The following is a 10194-nucleotide window of genomic DNA, read 5'->3' on the forward strand; positions in this document are numbered from 1 at the left end:
GGCCCTGATGACGGATGGGCCATACAGACTCTCGCTGATTCTGCAATGGGAGCCATTAATACTTCGGTATATTGTCACAAAAAGGCTTCGGCCAACCTGCTCCTTAACCCGTGTGGTACTGGCGAGACCCATGCATGGCGTTAGACGGCGCAATGACACGAACGCTGCGGTATATGTCTTCACGGGGCTCCCTGGGTGGCACAGATGAGCTGACAACAGAAGAGCTACCAGTGCATCTGCGTAGACGGCATGCAGAGAAGACCCCGAGCTACTCAAGCCCTACGCCCAACGTGAGGGCGAGTGGGGAGGGGCATCATCACAACGGGGAACCAGCCAGCATCTTGCGGCTCCAACCGCCCTTTTAAGGGCGATCTCGGTGATCTGTCATTTATGGCCTCATTGGCCGTGACAGTGACCTACTTTTGGCTTCAACGTTTCTTGGCATTTTTGGCTTATACTCTACGGATATTGCGTAAAGGTAAATTTTCTTCACCACTTTGGCTTCAAACATTATCTTTAACTGCATGCCTGGTGACATGTCGGGGGTCTATACTCTTACATAGCGTAATGCTATAATGTGCCTGAAAGAGCCGATGGACCCTTTAATATTAAACACAAATACTAACTGACTACTGACTGATAATTCATTCTGTATCCAGTGTTTAATGTAGACACATCGAGGATTCAGTAACTTGATGAGGAAGTTATTGCAACTACACCATCAGGGCGGATAAATTATTAAAAAAGAACACGTTTGGAGTTAAACACGTTTGGAGTTCATAGACTAAAGAAGAGTTGCAGAATTTCAACAAGGTTTTGAGCTATAGGGGTTTTACCTTAACGGTAGTTGAATGCTGTAAACGATAGCAAATATAGGCCGAGCATCGGAAAGCTGAGGCAGAGACAGTATTCGGTAATCTACTGAGACAGTAGGAGAGTTTCAGCTTATTTACAAGGTTCAGCGTTATAGGCGAAGTACAGTCAACACATCGGAAATATATCTATATGATAGTTGAAAGCAAATATATGATAGCTTATAGGCGTTGAGAATCACGTACGTTGTTGTTCAAAGACATTGTCTAACGGGAACTTCGACAAAAAGACCAGTCAAGTATAGTATCTCCAGCCTATAGGAGTTTGAGCCGATTTCATTAGTTGAAGGTTGTTGTAACAATGAGTGATTTTTGCTTGATCCCTGAAATTATCTAGCTCATAATTGCAATCATTTGCGAATCATTGGTACACGAATCATCTAGGCAAGGTAGCCAGAGGAAAATTCTATATATGAAATAAATGGTCTTACCAGCAATACGGTTTAACAAAGGAAATTCTATTTCGTTTGTCAGCTAGTCGAAGATCATGAGTCACCTTAGCGTCCGGACCCATTTCATTGTTCAAGACACTGAAGGCGTAGACACTTCCCTGTGTGTTATAACTCGTATCCTGACACAGATGATCACAGATAAACACAGCAAAAAAAACAAAGACAAATATCAAACAGGGAATGCCACGTACCAAAAACGCAGCCTCCCCAAAACGAAACCCACAGCACGCAGACGCGCACACCACAAACTCACACACACACATACACATACACGCGCGCACACACAAAGCCAACACATAAGGACAAAACGAACAAACAAAGGAACACAGTGGGGCACCGCCTTGGAACGGTCAGTGGCAAAAACACCACTGGGGAGCTTAAACCGTTTTATGGTGCGCACCCAACCTCATTCTTACCCCCACCATGTTCCAAAGACAAGGGACAGTGTAAATAAAAGTAATCCCCTCCAGGTTAATCTCTAACACACGTAATGGAAACAAAAGGCATGGCATGTAAAACACAAAAATGCTCGTGTATAAAAATATAAAAAGCAAACCTTTAGTACCAAAAACGTATGTACTCAATGCCTTTTCAGAAGACAGAGCAACAAGAGAAACACCCTTAAGGGTCCGACGAGAAGACAGAGAACATAAACCAGATGATTTCTTGCACAAAATAACAGAGAACTTGAATCTGATGTTTACTTGCACAGCAAGACAGATAAATTGAGTCTCGAATGTTTACTTGCACAGCAAGGCAGAGAACTTGAGTCCGATATTTACTTGCACAGCAAGACAGAGAATATAAACCAGATGTTTATTTGCACAGTAGACAGAGAACTTGAGTCTCTGATGTTTACTTGCAGAGCAAGACAGAGAACTTGAGTCCGATGTTTACTTGAACAGTAGTCAGACAACTTGAGTCTCTGATGTTTACTTGCACAACAAGACAGAGAATATAAGCCAGATGGTTATTTTCACAGTAGACAGAGAACTTGAGTCTCTGATGTTTACTTGCTTGCAGAGCAAGACAGAGAACTCGAGTATCTGATGTTTACTTGCACAGCAAGACAGAGAATATAAGCCAGATGTTTATTTGCACAGCAAGACAGAGAACTTGAGTCCGATGTTTACTTGCACAGTAGTCAGAGAATTTGAGTTTGATGTTTACTTGCACAGCAGGACAGAGAATATATGCCAAATGTTTATTTGCACAGTAGACAGAGAACTTGAAACAGATGATTTGCTCAACAAGACAGAGAACATAAGCCAGATGTTTACCGGTACAGTAAGACAGCGAACTTGAATTACGTTTACTGGAACAGTAGACAGAAAGCTTCAGTCAGATGCTTACTGTCACAACAAGACAGAGAACTTAAGCCACATGTTTACTGATACAGCATGGCAGAGCTGAAGCCAGATGTTTACTTGCACAACAAGATAGAGCCAGTCATTTACTGGCACAGCAAGATAGAGAATTCGAATCAGAGAAAGATAGAGCACTTGAGTCAGTCTACTGTCAGATGCTTGCATGTATAGCAAGAAAGGAAATTTAAATCAGATGTTTACAGGTACAGCAAGACAGAGAACTCGAGTCAGATGTTTACTTGCACTTATACCTACCAAGTTTGAGAATCGATGATCAAAGCTTTCTGAAGTTACTGAGACGAAACTAAACTGCAAACAGATTGAGGAAAGTCCAGCACCATCACAAAATACATCCATCTAATCACTGCGTGATAGTGACCATGACCTTTAAATAACCTCAAAATCAAGAGGGGCCAATGGTAGATGTACTTTTTGTATCAACAGTCACTGTGAACTTAACTTTTGACCCACTGGCCTCCAAATCATAAAGGATCAATTACTGCTCACTGGTAATATGCACATAAAGTCTAAGGATCGTAGGTCAAAGCTTTCTTAAGTTATTAAGTGGATGCTGCAATTTGCACAACGACGTAAAACATCCCTTCGGGCATATAACAAAAGTAATAAAAAATGTAGTCCGATACTTAGAATATCTTGGGCGCAAGACTACCAGTCAAGGAGTCTAGAGTTTGATCCTCCAGTCATGTAATGTTATTTTTGAGAGTTGGCATAAGATAATGCTTTGGAAGTTATTTGTCCTCTTTTCCTGATTCATGGACAAGTTTGTGCAAATCCAAAACCCAGGAATATGTAAATTGATGTTAAAGTTAATAATTACATATCGTTTAGAGAATGTAGGTACAATGTCGCGTGCATTTAATCATTATCACATTGGTTTGTAGCACAATGTGTTCTTTCTGAACAGTGAAAATAATTGCCTGTTGTCTGGAAAATGCTAATTAAAAAGCAATTACTGAAATAACAGCCTTGAAAATCTGCATGATCTATCTCGTAAGTTTAAGGGATCAGACACATAAATTCTGTTTAATTGGGTAATAATTTACCTAAATTACATGTATTACCAAAATTTACTTCCTTAATGGACATATATTCCTCTCTAAAAGTTCTCGTTTGCTTTGGAATTTCATCTGCAGCATCTAAAGACCAGACTACACTGACTACAGATACCAGAGGATTTTCCAAATATTTTATGATAGAGCCGAACCGGATACGCCTCTTTCAAAAATGGTAACTGAATCACTTATCCCTCGACTTCTTCGTGTGAGAAAGCTATACAGCTGGCTTAGGTTCTACTGGTGTCCACCCATACCTGAAACAACGTCAGAAGTGGTAAGTGTGGTCTTCTCCATCGTCAAAAGCTGGAAAGGTCGTCATATGACCTTTATTTTATGATAATATAAGAGAGGATAACTTTATTTTCTGAAGGTTACATACTAAGCGTACAAATACAAATATCATGCAATTTATTTCCAGTATGGCCTTCTATTAAATTTCATGATATACCTTCATACATTACACAATCTTACAATCAATTTATAATCAAAATTTTATACAAAAATACATATATCAGAATTTCTTCGACAAACACCGGTCTCAAATTATAGAAGTCTTAAAAGCATAATATACAAAAAGTGTAGGTATAACAGTAGGCCTAGTAACTAGGTTTTAAAAGAAGTCTAGAATTCTTTGTCACAGTCCCCGCATACGGGTATTTGATGCTCATCAGATTTTACATTAAAGATATAAATGTAACAATACCTGCATGTATAGAACAGAAAAGTTGCCATAATTTGTAACCGCAAAAGTTGGATAAGGTTATCGTTCTTGTTTCATCACATATTGTAATATCAAACGATAACAAACATTCGGGCTTTAAAATTCAAACCCTTGCGACATATTTCAGGAAAATCTTCCTATTGCAAATTTACCACGCGTCACAAGATTAATTCACAACAATCAATTAAGACGTGCAAAAAGGACAGTCTGTCCCATGAAATAATATACATGTTTCAGACTTGGATTATAAGATAATAATAATATTATTATTATTGTTGTTAACCGAATTGTTCAACATTCACGTTCATTTGAAATCATAAGAACATTAATGCAACAATAAATGTTGCATCCCTGAGAGGGTGATATGAAAAATGTTCACCGCGAGATATATGAATATCGACCGAGGCGCCAGCCGAGGTGTATATTCATATTTCGAGAGGTAAACATTTTTCATATCGCCCTCTCAGGAATGCAATGTTTATTTTATAATACCGAAAATATATAAAGGTCAAAACATTTACTTGAAAATCAACATAATGATTTAAATGATTTATTTAACATCAAAAAGTAATTAAGCCTACTAACCAAATAATGAAGACAAAATGATTTTTGACTTGTTAGCACTCATAAATTGTTGCGATTTTTCTGTGTAATAAGACTTTTTTGATATATTTAGTCGAGATGTTTACATATCGCTGACACCTATATTTATGGGCACATTTCAAAATTGCATCAATGCTGAAATCGACAGCAGTAGCATTCGAAAAACGGTGATAACTTTCTTCTTTCTAAACGAAGCATATAAGTGTGAGACTCATTTCCTTAGTTAGAGCATTTCCAATCTGGTAGTGATAGTTTCGAATATTTCATAAAAAATTGTTTTCGAATTGGCACGTAGAACAAATCATTAAAAAAATCGACCGGGTTCACACATGCATGAACACCAGAAAAGGTTATTAGTGTGGGGAATCACGTGACCCAAAATGGTACGGAACACGGAAATCAACATGGCGGATATTTGACTTTTTTACCAATTTTCAAAGGTTAGTTTAAACTACAGCATCTATTTTACTCTTATTATAGCGCAGTCTATGCGCATTTTAATGCTCTTTCCAGCGATGTATGTGTCTTGTCTACGTTCTCTCTAGTTTCTGAGTTACCTTCGAGGTTTTGACCGAAGCGAGGATAATTTTCTTTAAAAACACAATGGTACGATACACGTAATTACTCTTTGCTCACAAAAATCTATGTAATTTGCAGCTTTTCGTACTTGTTTCAATCTGTAACTGTTAGATCTTTATCATAGAGTAACCATGCACAGTGTTTGTTTATGATTTTTCGTGAATCTTGCAAAAAATCGACAAACTATTGAAATGGTACGCGACACGTGCTATGATACGCAACACGTACTAACTGTTGACAGTGTGATACGCAACGCGTGCATGTGTCATCAACGGCGATTTAACTTCAAGCACTGCAGTCTTTATTTATGTTTAAAGAGGTCAGCACGCTAAGACTTTCATGTTTCAAAATTACATAAAATCTATAAATCTTATTTCAAAATGGCGCAGTTGTTTAGTTTTTTAATCGTGTATATTTTCTTCTACAGAAATGTCAAAACCTAAGAAGAAACGGAGTCTGACACTTGGGGAAAAAGAAATGGATAAAGAAGCAAAACAAGAATATCAATATTAAACTAACTTTCCAATTGCCACAATGTGCCAGGAAATCACCAGCGAGAAAACAAACAAAAAGACTGCTTACGCCATCTGAATCCCCTCTACAACTTATATCCAGCAAACTGAAGAATAAAGTCAATTAGGCCACCTGCCGCTTTCAAAAAACAAACATACAATAACTATCGATTAAAGTTAAAGTATTCAAAATCACTTTTTGGACCTGTAGAGGAAAACAGTGATATGTAAAGACGATGTAGAGCACTTCTTAAACACTGGATTGCAAGTATGAAGAGCTGCATAATACAGACAATGTAGTCCCCGTTGATGTGACTGATAAAGCAGTTAATGACAATTTATTGTCAGAAGTTTTCTCGGTATTATAAGAGAAAGATGGACTTGATGAAGTAATGATAAAATTTCTAAAATTAGTTAAAGATAAAAAAAAACACTGAAGAGTATAGGATTTTTGTGGATGGAGGTTGTTTGTTGTTTTGGGTGCACTGATACAACACAAATGAGATACTTTTACAAAACTAGGCTGGAGAATGTTTTGAGGACGGTTTATTCGTTTTATGAGCGGATACAAAAATAGGGAAGAGAACGTATCCAGGGCTTGCATCACCATAAACATCTTTGATAAACTTTGCCGTACCAGATTTGCTAGTGTTCATAAGATTTAGTTACAAATGAGTTTTACAAAGCTGACTTTTTTTAATGAAAATTAAGTCACGTATCGTGCTAAAATCATCTAAAATTTGAATTAATTATTGAACTCTAAATAAATGTTACTATACTGACGCATTTTTAGTCGATAGTTTCGATAGTTTCTTCATGGAAACATTTAACAGAAAACGTTTTATTTTATAGTATCATTGAAAAAATACTACACTAAATTTTGTATATGGGGTCTGGTAAACCTATCCCCCTTGGCCAGGCCAACATTATCTGCTTCCCCCTGTACAGTAACGTTATGGTACATTTCGAGATATAAAACAGTCATACAAACTAAACAGTCTTCATCGGATCACGTTTTAAAAAGTTCACCCAGCACATCATGTTTTCGAACTGGGTGAGCTTTTATACTATGTACGATTGTTTTATGTCTCGGTATGTATAATACTGTATATTGGCGTATCTAATATGGGGGTCTGGCCAAGGGGGCTTGTTTTTCAGACCCCATGTGTCTGTGTGATATTTTTGGAGCGAATAAATCGTCTTGGTATATCTGTAATTGTTTCATAATACTCTACTCGCGATTTTATGGATTTTGTGTTACTATGTTTATAGTTGGCATTTTTATGTTTTTATTTGACGGTATCACCATTTTGACGTTGTTTCGTATGTTTGTATACGTTTGTATGTGTTTGTATATCCGTATATATATATACTTGCAATTTGCTCAAGTATTATTTATATGTGAGTAAAGAATGGACCAGGAGTTCAAGTTAAATAAGCATTTTATATTTACGTTCAAAAGATGAATAATTAATAAATAAATAATAATTCAAACTGATTTTGTTTTTGGTGGCTGTATTGTCTATTGAAACAGTATTCCAGATACTTACGAGCGGAAAGAGGCTTTGGAAGAACCAACACAAGATCCAAACTACCTAGTTTTCTCATATAAAAAAGGCTGGTACTAGTGGGGCTCTAACATAAACCCTCTATCTTTTCAATTTCACAGTGATTAGAAACTTGAGTAACAATTCGGTTACTTCTTTATTGCAATTAAAAACATAATTAAACAAAATTATGTCACAAAAACATGTGCAAAAAACATCTTCTTTTTTTTCAATTGACAAAAAAGCTATCAAAGCTCATTTTCATTATCTATACATGATCTATACAGCAAGCTTCCAACAATAAATTAAAACAAAATAAAAAAAGAACACTGTCATTAGAAATTTCTTTTTTCTCAATGTCATTGAGTCTTTCTATTCCCATTCGGTATGTCAATTTATATCACATAATGTCCATTTGCATACAATTTAGCCGCATGATGTTACTCACACTGTTTTCACATTGTTTACTGAATATATCAGTATATTTTCCCTAACATTCCCGTATTTGTATTAAATTCCTCGTCTCATTTAGTGTAAATTTATATCACATTCCTTTTCACATTAAGTACTCAAATAATTTTTTTTTCTCCAATTGTATTTGTATCATCTTCCTTTTATTTTCGGTACTGATATCGTAACTATTTTTTTTCTCGTTCATATGCACTTCTCAGTCCAGTCCCATCCTCTTCATCGGTAGCATTTTAGATTCATTCGTTCTAGCCTTCTCCCACCTTATACACAGAGCTCCTTTCTAAACTGCGTTCCTTGATGTACTAACAGCTCCCTGTTTTCTTCTCACAGGAAGTCTCTTTCTGTTTGCAGTATCGAACATGTCATTTCTTCACATTTCTCCACACAGTAATTCAGTGTTTAAGAAGTGTTCTACATCGTCTCTGGTATCACTGTTTTCCTCTACATGTCCAAAAAGTGATATTGAAGACTTTTATTGTGAGTTATTGTAAACTGTTGTTTTTTTTTTTTGGAAACGACAGGTGCCCAGATTCACTTTTTTTATTTGCTGGAGATATGTTGTACAGAGGGGATTTAGATGGCGTAAGCAGCTTTTTTTGCTTGTTTTCTCGCTGGTGATTTCTTGACGGATTGCGGCAATTGGAAACTTACTTTAATATTGACATTCTTGTTTTGCTTCTTTATCCACTTCTTTTTCCAAGTGTCAGACCCGGTTTCTTCTTAGGTTTGGCCATTTCTGTAAAAGAAAACTATACAAGATTAGAAAACTGCGCCATTCTGAAATAAAATAAATATTTTATGTAATTTTGAAACATGAAAGTCTTAGCGTGCTGACCTCTTTAAACATAAATAATAATTGCAGTGCTTCCGAACGATCTTAAAAACTTAAAACCACATTTCAAATAGTTAATTAATTAATTATGACGCAATTTTGAAGTTAAATCGCCGTTGGTGACACACGCACGTGTTGCGTATCAGACTGCCAACAGTTAGTACGTGTTGCGTATCATAGCAAGTGTCGCGTACCATTTCAATAGTTTGTAGATTTGTCGCAAAACTTCGCGAACAATCATAAACAAACGCTGTGCATAGTTACTCTATGATAAAGCTCTAACAGTTACAGATTGAAACAAGTTCGAAAAGCTGCAAATTACATAGATTTTTGTGAGCAAAGAGTAATTACGTGTATCGTACCATTGTGTTTTTAAAGAAAATTATCCTCGCTTCGGTCAAAACCTCGAAGGTAACTCAGAAACTAGAGAGAACGTAGACAAGACAAATACATCGCTGGAAAGAGCATTAAAATGCGCATAGACTGCGCTATAATACGAGCGAAATAGATGCTGTAGTTTATACTAACCTTTGAAAATTGGTAAAAAAGTCAAATATCCGCCATGTTGATTTCCGTGTTCCGTACCATTTTGGGTCACGTGATTCCCCACACTGTATATATAAGCACCTCATCCTCAGTCTTTTAATCAATGCGAAAGTATCAAGATATGAAAAACATATAAATATCACATACACAGAAAAACAAAAATAGCGCTGTTGCGCATGTGATATGAAATTATGGATCATAGCACATGCGCAGATATTGAAAATAACTGGGGAATATGATATATTATCCAAGTTAAACTAATGGGAAATTGCATTGGACATTTATGTGAGGTATAATAAAGAATGTTGATATGTAACCCCGTTGAATCCTTTGATATTAATGACTTTGGAATTATGGTGATGACACTAAATAGCTATTATATAGGTCGTAATGATATCAAAGAATGTTGATATGTAACCCCATTGAATCCTTCGATATTAATGACTTTGGCATTATGGTGATGACACTAAAGAACTATTAGGTCGTAATAATATCAAAAAATGTTTATATGTAACCCCATTGAGTCCTTTGATATTAATGACTTAGGAATTATGGTGATGACACTAAAGAACTATTCGGTCGTAATGATATCAAAGAATGTTTATATGTAACCCCG

This window comes from Mercenaria mercenaria, chromosome 2 (genome assembly GCF_021730395.1).
Source record: "Mercenaria mercenaria strain notata chromosome 2, MADL_Memer_1, whole genome shotgun sequence".
Taxonomy (NCBI): domain Eukaryota; kingdom Metazoa; phylum Mollusca; class Bivalvia; order Venerida; family Veneridae; genus Mercenaria; species Mercenaria mercenaria.